Raw genomic sequence first — 13,067 nt, 5'->3', positions numbered from 1 at the left:
ATTACGTATAACCCAATATTTTCGTTAAACAGGCAAAGAAGAACATGTATGGGATATGAGGATATTTTCAAAATAATTATAATATTTGCTACATAATCATAAAACATTCATATTTTGTTTAATTTAGATTTTCAACACTATAATGTACATCATCATGTATCTAATGAAGAAATCATGTATTCAATGACAATTTTGAGGCGAAAGAACTCCGTTGGATCCAAAGCCTCTCTAAACTATTCCAACAACATTCAGTGACATTTACTTTTATCCCGATTTTTGTTCTACGGTGCCCACTGTGCATTCAACAGAAGATAAGCATAGGGTCTCTACTAAAATCAGTCTGCTATATATACATCCTCACTAACAGATCATACGCCTATACATACTCGTATGATATAATACACCCAATGTAGAAGAAAGGTGAACTTTGTGCCAGCCGAAAGCAAAAATGAAATAAAAAAATCAACACCGAACTTAGCACTCGCAAAGACGAAGGACAAGCTCCGGCCGATTACCGATTAGACATAGGCCGGATAACGCAGCACACTTCCTGTACAGTCTCCTTCTTCCCAGGAAGAAAAAGACAAAGATAAACGCGATCCGCTTTTTACGTAACACACGCCGCGGCGGGAAACGAATAGGCACTTGCCCGAGACCTTTCTTGCATAGACCAGCCATTCCTTTATTTTCGTTTCAAGCCAAACCCGGATCACAAACGAACGTACGGGAACTGGTTTGACGGTTCCAAACAAGCCACCAGATGGATTGACCATCGACCGGTCTACGGTTTTTACCGTTTGGCAAGCTCACCGGTCAAACGTTCGCTTTTCGTAAGCCATCAAGGCGACTGAAATACTGGGAATGGTTTTGGTTAAATAAGCGAGACATTAGCATGTACCTACTAAAGGTCAGAGCCTGGGTTCGTCTTCATCTGTTACGCGATTGTGATCTCGTTCGACGTGCATCATTGAAGGCTTCCGTTGTCAATGTCAACGGGAGTGAAGCAACTGACACGCAATTGTTGAACTGTCTGTCTGTTTGCTCACACCAAGTTCAAAAGGAGCGTCCATACTAACCTACCAAGGGCGGTATAGTTCGCACATATGCACATTTTACCACGCACCACGAGCAATCTGATCAGATCATCGTGCCGCAAGCTAATATAGCACTTACGACATGGTCGAAACCAACCTTAACCAACCGCAGAACCTACTACTCGGTAGGTGTGGAATGGTATACAATGTATAAAAACTAACCTTGAGCTACGTGTGGACACACCGGCTTTTTCATTCTCGACAATTGAGCGCACATTCACCTCCGGCATGTGTTGAGCAAGCATAGCGCCATTCAATCCCTCCCTGAAGATCACACTCTCGACCGTCACATCGACTGGAACTAAGTGTCATCATCACAAACATCGTCACCGTATCGTTTCTTTCTATTACTCTGGTTTCCGGTTTCCTTCCACTGCAATCGATTATGGATCGTTTTGCTGCAACGCAAAGTGCATCGTACAAGTGACTAAGGCCGACATGGGTATCGAATGCACCAGAGCCTATTATATTAGTGGTTTGAAACGAGCTGGATGAAGCAATCTCAACACATCGGCCGTCAAACGGAAGGAAACTGCAAAGCGGTGAAGGAAGTACTACATTAGCGTCAGAAAAGAGGCCTTGTTTTTCGCAACAGCTTGTAGATTGATTTCTCAAGAGAGTACGCTTTTAAGCTGGCCGGTTAAATGGCAAAGCGAAAGAAGAAGCACTTTGCCAATGCTGTTGGTATTTAATCGACCCAGTTATTGGCGAGCAGTCGGTGGTTACTACGGCTGTCCCGGTTTCATATTACCCCACACACTCGTGCGGTTGAGTGCGATGTAGCAGTTTGTAGCTGATTTTTTGCTTGTCCGTGTCCCAGAGCCTTGAGTGCTGCCTGTGGGAAAATCTTTATTGCCTCATTACAATCGACACAATTACCGCTTACGGTTGTGGCCAAAAATTGTCGGCATCATTAACCGATGTGGCACCTTCAAAAGTGAATCGCTGTACGTCATTGAGCTGACCGTGTATGTTACGGAGTTTTATATTGGAGATTTTGATTGGTGTTCGAATGCAACCAATTGGATTGGAGTGTTATGATGGCCACCAGTTGAAGCCATCGGGTACAGTAAATAGATAGTTGATAAGCGTCAACCGATGCACCACTGCAACATGCATGCGGCTGGTGAGCGGGAGCTTAACGCACAGCTGAAGCCTTTGCTGCTTCCAAAACATCACAGTGAAATACGATGCCGTCCGATTGCATAATCCAATTTTTGGCCAAAACAAAACCTCACCAGGTAGACATGACGATGGCCAGGTGAAGGTGGGAGGACGCGGAATAAAAGTCACTTCAATCCATAATGTGGTCGCAATCACGATAAACTTTCCCATTCCGCAGGATCATCTACTAGCTGGTGGTGGTGATGGAGCAGATAGTGTAACGCGTGCCAGAAGATACGTGTGACGGATGTATCTGGGAAGGCATATTCTCTCCTTTGCTGTGCGATGCACACGATTTCGAGATGGTAATGATGGCAAGCACGTGCGTCCATAATGTAGGTGGGTGGCCGGTTTAAACTTACGCAACGGCTGGTGTTACATCGGATGCAGCCGGTGTGGCTGATATGCCATGATGTGGAGCGTTAAGATAAGATGCGCGCGAGCCGGTCTGTGATTATTCTGATTACAATTACTGCCTGCATTTGGTAAATGTTATGAACGACGATGAGCATGTAGCAGATGGACTGAGTCTTACACGGTAAAACTATTCGTTTGTTGACTGGGGAAATTATTTGTAATGGAATTTGACCATTTTTGCATTGGAAACCTAGGTTAGGCCCGAATGTTGTGTAAACGAAATGAGACCAACAGTTTCTCATTCTTTTCTGGGAAATGGATAAACATATTGAAAAAAACCGTAAAAACGATATCAATTATGGGAATTGTTGATCAGAAAAGCCAATTATTGTCCAATGGTAATGGATTTAACACTTATTTGTGTAAATAACCTACCAGAACTATAATACATGAATCACGTTTAATATATCTATCTATAAGACGGATTCAACAGATGAAAATGGCTTTACGTGCATAAATGATCATACTTGATATCACAAGCGCTAATCATGTTGCACGCAGGCATGCAAAAATTGACATCGATAGGGAAAATGGTTTGTGCAATTAGGGTCATTGTAAATTCCCACCACATTCCACACGCCGTTGACGATGGTGCATCATATTACTTTATTGAAGCATACAGCTTCCATCTAAACATAGCTCAATTTTACCCGCCCCAGGATAGGACAGAAGGGTAGGGGAAAGCCTAAACAAAACGCCTAGGAGAAAAACGAAAACTTTATCATGTTAAGTGTGAGAAAATAGCGGATGCTCTTCCCGGCGTGAGTGGCCTTGCGATCGTGGAGCTCGTGTTTATGATGCCGTTGGTGTACATCGCGGAGCCAACTTCAGCCAACTTCAGCCGATGTTTACGCTGGCTTTGGTGGCAGCGAATCGGCAGGTGAATCGAAACGATTATGCCCTCCCCGGGAGGCTCACCTGAAGTCCACACCACCACACAAGCCGAGGAACAATCGAGTGCAGCAAATCGAAATATGCATGTTCGTAGCCCTTCCACAGCGGGGCAGAGGGAAACATTGACCGCATTTTTAGCATCGAGTTTACTTTACCGAGAGCACGTATGCACCGGATTTAATTAGCACGTATCAAATTTATTCGGCTCAGACACTCCACACTCTCGATTGTTTTCAGTGCCCCAGAAAGGGAATGGGGGGAGAGCAAATCTAAAACTACTTCATTGGCCGAGTGTGTTGATTTTGTTGAGATGAGAACGTGTCGATCATTGAACTGAGCAAAATTACCTTAAGATAGGCTTGTTGCATTAAAATAAATCCATCAACAAGCATTTATTATAATGTTTTGCATTCGTAATCGAAGCAAAGTAACTAATCATAAAATGACTCCCTGTTGATATTCATAAGCAAGACTGTAAAGACGAGAAACAAGTGTGAATACCATGCATATCATGATCGTTCGAATACCATGCATTGATCGTTCGTGGTAGCTGTTTTTCCTGCTACAGTAAATGATGTTTTACGGTGAAATCATAAACCCCTCTACCGGTATGAATTTGTCCGATCGTTAACATGTTGAATTTTTATTTGTTTTTTACATAAGTATCATAAAACTCAGTACATAAAAATACATCGCACACAGACGGCAAAATAAAAACCTTCTGTGCAACGCATAACGGCCCATCATCCTCCTGTCTAACTTGAACTTGAATGAAAGTGAAAACTGTAGCAAAACAAAGACGGTAAACCATAGCAGAACCGTACTGGTACGGCGGCCACCACTGTCAGGGAACACGCGGAAATGCATAGAGCAATGGCAAGCATAATTTAAACCCACCTTCACCATTCCCCCGATCTGCGAGAGTTGGCTACGGCGAACAAATAACACACAAAAGTAAAACCCTTTTCGAGTTGGTTTGCTGCATTGCTCGGCCGGCCAGCAGACAGATTGTGGCGCTGTTGGGGCATGACAATTCCTGCGAGCCGAGCCCTTGCAGCATTGTACGGTAGAGTGGCGCACGCGGAAATGCTTCCTATTTTCCATTTCGTTGATCGACGAATTCCGTGAGCGGTACTGCGCGCGCTTGAAATGTTTTAGCCTAATGCATACGTTTATTTTAATTGCTGTTGAGTTTGTGTTTCACCTCGTTTTCGGCGCCGGAACAAGGGAACACACAACGGAGAGGGGATTATGACCTGGTCAAACATTTAAAACTATATGATTAGAAAAACATTTTCCTGCTTCGCGCTAGGTTACCAGCATTGGAAGGCAATATCACCACACTTTAAAAAGTAAAAACATGAACGAGCTTATTTTCCTTTAACTCGAACAACTTGGACTATGGACCTAATAATGTGGATTTAACGTTTACCCAGCATAATCTCTCAGTTGGGGCAATGAAGGCGCAGACAACATCTAGGATATAAGGGAAATTCAATAATGAATGACCCAACTCTTCTCGATGCGCGGAGAAAAAAGAACACCAAATTTAATTGCTTGAGGAAGCGTCCCAAAAGAGCCAAACCAGCCATCTTCAAACGCTCAAAATCGCACCGTGCAATTATTCGGTGAGGTGTTTAAATTGCATGGTTCAAAGTTGGGAAAGCTTTACCTTTATCAGCTGTAGTTTGTCCCCTTGCCCCTTGCCCCGCTTGTCTTGTAGTCTTTTTCTTTCGCTTTCGGGAGAAATTTGATCGTCCTCGTGTGCTGCACGGTCGGGCAGCTTTGGGCTGGTGGCAAGTGTTTTATTTATTTTTCTCAAAGCCCCGCTCCTCTCTCCCAGTTTAGGTCGGATTTGAGCGGTGCGAGTCTCGGAAGGGTATTATCCGGCACCGGGTCCGCGGGGTCAATCGAGAAAGGCCTGTGTAATCAGTCGACGCAATACGAACGTAAACTCCCGCTCGCCAGCGGTGCTCAACCGCATCATCATCGTTAAATCATCATCAATCAATATATATAGGCAATTATCGAAGCGAGAAGCAAAACCCACCAACGTTGAGGCCACAGCCCTGTGTACCTAAAAGCACGGGCCGGTAGTGATTTACTCAACGCGGCGAGGAGAGGACTGCAGGTGCAAGGAATGGAAGAAGCAATGAAAAGGTGATGCAGTTGTTTGATACGTTTGAAAAAATTGAACCTTCCATTGCAGAGCGTCTCCCCGCCCCTATCTACGAAGCGTCAAGTTTCCGTTTCCACACTGCACTTTTCGGTAAATAGCGAAAGTACGTCGGACTACACCCGAGCTCCAAATTGCTGAAGATTTTTCATAGAGATAAAGCAACGAAGAGCAGAAAGAAAAGAAAGAAAACCGAAATAGTCTTCGCGGGTCGGGAAAAGAAAAGTATAGTGCAAAAAAACTCAGGACAGATGGTCACCAGCGTGGCGTGAACTCGTGCCCTGTTACGCAAGTTTTTGTAACGCGTCTTGCAACGCATGCACCGAACATCCCCGACGTGTATAGGGTTAATTGTTTTTGATGGGTCCGTTTTAGGAAATGCGAAACGTTACGGCTGCAAACATGAGCGGATGAGAATGCGTTTGATCGGAAACATTACCCAGTCCGTGGAAAAGCAGAGTAGTTTAATAGAGTTGAGTACTTCGAATGCCCCTTTTTACCTAAGCGAACCTAAGCTGGAAGATGCACAGGCTCTATAATTAAGATCGCCAATGTAATGGGAGCTTCTTGCATTTTTCACATCCGACGTGCTGGTTTTCTTGCGTGAAAGACAATGGAAGGGTGTGAAACTGGCGCCGTTTGAGTGGAGTTCGTTACAGAGAGATTTTGCGTTACGAATCAATAACAGACATATTCGACCATTTCAAGAACAGCAAACGGACACAAAGTGAAATTAGCCGATCAAAATGGTATAAAATGATTTACGAGATCTTCAGTTCAGCGTTTGCATCCAACATTGTATATTTTTAAACAAAAATTCAAAAAGTTAACTTCATAGATGATGCATCCTTTGCTATACCGCTTTACGTAGCTCCGCTGCGTCTTGATAAAGAAACCCCTTATTATCAGCTAGCTTACACGATACCTACAACCCGGAATCTCCAAATATCCACCAATCATGCGAGCTTCCACCGCAAGCACACGCCGTACGTGGTAAACAATCGACAATCATTACGGAGAAAGTGCTTATTATTGAAGCGTTGAGCTGATCCAAACAGAACAACCCGCGCCCGGGAAATATCTCGAGATACCAACAACTTTTCAACATCAGTTTTGGGCAACTTCTCCTCTTATCAGATTGCACTGATCTGACGATCAGCTTAGAAAGTGCGCACTTATTTTGAAACGTACCATGGCAGGGAGTAGGACGATGGAAAGAGAGGGAGAAAAGCCACACTTATGATTTATTATGCTTTACAAGCCCTTCCGGCAGGCCATCTTCTCTCATCCACGCTCTGTTTTCGATTATGAGCTCGCGGAGATAAGTAACATTCGGAAAGCGGTTTCCCTTATTCCGCACACAAAAATTCAATTCTACCGAGAGAAATGGCAGAAAAAAACTCTAACATTTTGGAATTGGCCGATGGCCCACTTGTCGGTGTGCAAAACTTGGCTACATTATATCCCCTTCTGAGCAAACGAGTGTCGCTGCCACGAAGATGAAGCAGTTTCGATGCATATTTTCTACCTTGTTTGCATTGATAAACAGTGTGCCGGATTAAACTGGGTCGAAATTAATGCATATGGTGGAAGAAACCACTGCAGCATCGATTCCGTTGACCGACTTGCGAGCATAGTCACCGTTGGGGTTCGAAAAAAAAAACTCCAATTAGATAATGTGTTTACCTTTTCTTATCGAAAAATTGAAATCACACTAGAGCTGCCATTTCTTTTTTTATTTACAACCAAGCCGCTTGCGTACGATAAGCAGCATCAATCTGTGCCGTAACTGGGCTTATGATAGGCTTGCATCAATTTAAAAAATTTGAATTGGTTTTAATGATTTTATTTATCACTTATTTTAGTGCGGAGAGTGAGCATCGCGCACCAGTGCAGCGTACGGTTACGCAAAATCCATCCACATTCCGCTTGCTTGCTGATACAAACGCACTTTTGTTGCAGTTGGCAAACCAAAACAAGCACCAATAATAGGCGAATCGAAATCCAAACTTCACACGTGTTAGCTCGAATCAGCGTCGGTAGTACCGGACGATAAGTACCTGTCCGAAAGGCATCAACATGAGGATGCTTCTTACCCGACCGCTTAACAGCACAGTTGAACTTTTCCCAAAAATTACCAACCCCCGCTCGGTGAAAGCAACACGTGCACGGGAGGTTAAAGCTAGCCGGTTATCGAATGAGCAAGAAGAAGCCAACCAGCCTGCCAGCGGAATAGTTTTGCGGGACACGGTGCGTAACGAATCATGTATCGACCACCACACTTTACGCGTCTTGTTTGAAACGATTGTAACATTATTGCACCAATAAAATACACCACACGGCAGCTGGCGCGCGCGCGCACATCCCATACTGGTTGCGCTGCCGGTGTGCTGATGAATTTTTATCAACCTGGCATAAATAAAATGTGACCAATCGTCATATTGTACGATGCGGTGGCGTTCGGCGGGACTGCCCGACGAAGCGAAAGTTGTTGCCGCACCGAGAGCGTCTGCGTCGTTTCAACGGGGTGCTTGTTTGTTTAGACTTTTGGCCCCAGCGAAGGTGGGCATCGATAACGGCCGTCGGTTACGTCGGTGAGATCATCGTGGCAAGAGCCTCTGCCCATCATGGCGGAGGGTTGGAAACGTTCCCTAACTTGATTGAGTACAGCGCATCGCTTGACAGTCGTCCACATGCATGAACCAGTTTTATCGGGCCGTCCTTGCTTACGGGCGTTTGTTGCCCGGATCGCAACACATTTTGTTCCAGCAGCCTCCGATGGCCAGCAGGGGACAGTCAGATGCATTAGATGCGAGTTTTGCACTGCCACCGGTAGTAAACTTGGGCCGCTTACAATCACACACACACACACCATCCTGTCATGCATTTCAAACGAAAGTGAAACGTTTACGTTTGCATTCGTTGATTAGAGATGCCAGTGTGTGCATCATCCACCGTGCGGCCACACGGGAGTAGCCCAACGATCCGGGGGCATTTCACTTTCCGGTAGACATTTTCACTTTCTGACACATTCCCACAATTTTGTCCAGCACTCGGCTACGGTGCGCGCTGTTGGCCCCACACACCGCATGTGTAAATTGATGATAAATGGAGGGAAAACGGTACGCACGGCCTTTCTTTGGTTCGAGGTTTTGGACGCAGAACCGTCTCACGGGGCTGATACGAGAGTGTCACATGATGTCATGGAAAGGTGTTTATCCGTAAATTAAGCTGCTTTGGTTTCTGACATGATTCAGACAGCGAAGGATAGAAACGAACAAGTTAATGTGATTTTAATTGCTTGAAGGATGCAGTTAAGATCACAATATGGCGCCAAATGTCAGATGACAGTATGAAAAATTATATTTTTTAGATCTATAATTTACAAAGGATTATCAGACGCTGATCGTCTTCAGTCGGTGATAAATTGCTTTAACGATTTACTATGCATTCCAGGTAATGTCGTTTACAAGAATGTCATCTCAGATTTTACACCACTATGTGCATAAAACTAAGCCCAAATTCAGGAAAAATAAACTTTGAACTACAAAATTTCTCCACAACATCAGTAATTTAAAAGTTCTTTTCTTGTTTCATTTTCATTTATTGACATCATTGCTGAAACACAAGTCGAGCCGTTTTTCATCACACGCTAATGAAGCAGTTGAGGAATGTGTTGTGCTTTACATTCTAAAGCAACGAATTTATCAATCTTCAACACGATGCAGGCAAGGATACAAAAACAGCCTTAACTCCACAAAAGTCTCAGTCGTTTCATTTCATCGTCTATTGCAAAGGAAACCATTACACCAGACCTATAAAGACTACGCCACTACTTTTCTCAATTATGACAGCCACTGCTTGCTGGCCCTCCCGCGCTCTGGAAGCTTCGATTACGTTGTACACCTACGGGCAACATAAAAAAGTACTGCTTACACATCAGCAGTACTACAAGCCTTTTTGCAAAGAAATGCAGTAATACAACAGAAACGAACAAAAAAAAACAACACCCAACACAAGCAAAACGCACCATCATAAACCAACATCGCGCCAAAGCACAATGGGCGCCGCTGATCGAACAACCACCTCCGATTCCGCGCGATACACCCTAAGACCCCATTGTGTTGCAGCGCCAGATCGACGCAGCGCCCGCGAACATTTCTCCACCTCAACCTCACGCCGCTGAACAGCCGCTCCCGCCACTGGATAGTATTTGCTCGCGTTTTCTCGCCACTTCCTTGTCGCTATTTTGGAAGCGTTACTTGGATGCGCACACCCTGACAAGCAGGCCGCCTTCCGGTTCGCTCCGCAAATGGACAAACGAACGGCGTTCGCAAAAGCAAATGCGCCAACATGAATATTTGCAACCGGATACTAATCAACGGCCTGGCTGCTAAGTAGTACTCGAATGGTCCGGCCCTCACGCACACACAGACACACGCGCGCAGATACCTCCACCTGCCACTCCGTTGGAGGGCCTTCTTTCCACTGGTTGCCACCGGACGTACCGGCACGTACGCGATACAGATACGCGCAAAGGTTCACGTACGCAAGGCAATTTCGCAAGCGGCTGTAAGACCGCACGCCCCCGTTCCATCCATTCGCCGCATGGTCTGCCCCTGCCCCTTTTGCCGGCATTGGTTATGAAATTCGGCAATGACAGTTATCTCCCAGGCGCCAGGTGTGTGGGGGGGACATGGGGCGGAGGGAACGAACTTCCTGCTTCCTTCTGAAGTGGTCCTGCGCGCAAGATGACAGAGTAGTTCAACATTCAAGCTCTCTCCAATCATCAGACAATGGGTTTGTTTTTCAATCGGTCCACTTCAAAGCCGGCTCCCCCACAGGCATCCTTACCCCCCTAGCGAACTGAAAGGTCCACATTCACGCTGGACTCTCTTCCTCAATTATATCACAACAACAGGCCCCTCCGTAAAAGTACGGCCAAATTTAAATATTGTTTGTTCGAACCGGTTGGGAAAGAGTTGTTTTTACGATTGGACGGATTACGCGGCGTGCGAGGTGATCTTGTTGGTTGGTTGGTTGGTTGGAGTTTGTTTGTTCGACTCGAACAAATGACCTTGCGCATTGCACTGTAAACCCTTTTCGGTGGTACAATCTACCGATGGAATTTTACAACCAAGCGATATGTTGCAAGGTTGTAACATTTAAACAGCGTTTACCTTACCCAAACCAAGCGCGATTCAAGAACGAGGGGGGGGGGGGGGGGTCCGTGTGTATGTGTACAATCGCACTATCGAAAAATACCCCCGTCCTCGTAAGTGAAAGTAATACGTCAGTCGCCGGCTGGACGCTTCCCCAACCCCACGGGATATGGATGAAGCGCGTGTGTGCAAGATAGTGTGTGAATCGTTGGCACGGTATTGGTGTGCAACGGGTGTGTTGATTTTTCACCCCCTTCCTTCCACCCTTTCTCCCGTTCTCCAACGAACAACACACACACACACGAATACGCTTTTAAAGGTCTAGTAGGTTTTTGAATACGTCGGACCAGCACCAGACGAGCTGTACATGCTTCGTTGTTGCCAGCGTTGCATATGCTCCGTACGGGATCGCTATCCTTTATTGGCAAAGACGCTCTGCAGCGGACGGTACGTGCCGATTCGATGTGCGCCATTTCCAAAACGTTCAGAGACATACATTATTGCCACGTCCATATCGGAGACTGGAATAGGAAAGTACAGGGGCAGTACAATCACCTGCCCCTGCCGGTTTCGGTTTGTTTCCGAACGATGTTTGTTGTGGTATCCGCTTCGTTCATCAGTCAACGACGTAAAGATTAACAAAGTAACACTAATGCCCGAGTGTAAATTGGTCCTACGAACTGTTTTGCTGGGTCTATGTTGTTTGTTTTACTGATGTCACACATTAATTGTGTACCCTTTTCAACACGTTGAAGGTTAATTTGTTTCACACCTCTGAATTGATAAATAATATTTTAAATACATATTTATTAATATACGCTATTCAGCGAAAAATGATGATATTAAAAATAAATAAGAAGTAAAGTAAGTAAGAATATTAAAATGCACAGCTTTAAATGTAAAATGTAGCTTTTATTCTACCCAAAACATTCACACACGCTGCCTAGCTTTTGAGCAGACGTTGCTTTCCAGACAAGCTATCCAGACAAAAGACAGATTATGCAAAACGCCCCGTGGCAGTATTACATCGGCACGGGCCCGGTATCTTGTTCGCGAAATGGGACCTTCCTACTTCTAACCCCTTTTGGCCTGGTCGGTCATTTTTGCTCCTTCTTTTGCCGATCGATTGGAGCCCCAAGCGTATGGTCGTTATAAAATAGTGTGTCAATAAAACTGTTACTCCAGTGAAAGCGTTTGAAAGTGAGCACTCAAACGATGCACGGATGCACGGCGATCGTTGGCATAGTGTGATGCATTGGCGATACGTATTCGGAAAGTATTTTATTGGTGCCATTTCAAGCAAAGGCGCATCCGAAACTGCTCTCATTACTCGAATGATAATGATGGTACGAGCTCTCGAATAGGATAATTGGAAAAGTATTGAAATTCTGTGAAACATTTTTCTCACTTCAATCTGAAGAGGGTGGTTCACATAAAATATTGAACATGTAGGCATGCTTAAATTATGCCAATGAGATGAATTTCAATTCGCTTTGATTGCTTCAAGGCTAAAACTATGCCTTGAAATCCATCCCAGAAATAAAAACACCACGAGTTCAGGTGAGTGCAAACACTGCAACAGAGAACAACAGGTATGTGTAATGTGTTTTACTTGCGTACGGTGTCGTGGTCGCCATGAAAAAAAAAAAATAATCGAGGTCAACGGCTTTACCGAAACCGAAGAAATGTACTTTCAAAGTGCACAAAACGGGCAAAGTAAACAAGTTTTCTGTTGCTTTCATCCTGTGACCTACTTTTCGTCGGCTGTACTGGCGAAAAGAAGACACGAAGAACATTCAAGCATAAAACTGCATTCTTAAGCTTTTTTATGGGATTTTTTTTATCTTGCTGCTAGTTGAAAAGTATATGAAATGTATAAAAACTGCTTTGAATAATAGTTGGGTTAAACGAACACATTAATGTTAAAAAAGCAAGTGTTTGTAATAAATTAATTTAAGATTTTATAATATTGTTCAGAAAAATGCCAACATTTTCCGAGCGATTTTCTTGATTAATTTTAAAAGTTATGTTAAGAACAAAGAAATTTGATTTGTTTTTGATATACCAAACAACTAGAAAAGGATAAAATATTTTCTGGCAATCACGATACTGAACGACACATTAAGTAAAAATCAAAATCTATCACACTATCATACACAT

General features: G+C 44.3%; 1 protein-coding gene across 6 annotated transcripts in view; it reads right to left on the bottom strand.

The window, feature by feature from the left end:
* LOC120952522 (flotillin-2) overlaps positions 1-13,067 on the bottom strand; it is a 153,738-nt gene that overhangs the window by 56,525 nt on the left and 84,146 nt on the right. The window lies entirely within an intron of this gene.

This window comes from Anopheles coluzzii, chromosome 2 (assembly GCF_943734685.1).
Source record: "Anopheles coluzzii chromosome 2, AcolN3, whole genome shotgun sequence".
NCBI lineage: Eukaryota > Metazoa > Arthropoda > Insecta > Diptera > Culicidae > Anopheles > Anopheles coluzzii.
The sequence above is the reverse complement of the archived record's forward strand: the minus strand, read 5'-3'. Positions and strand labels throughout refer to the sequence as shown.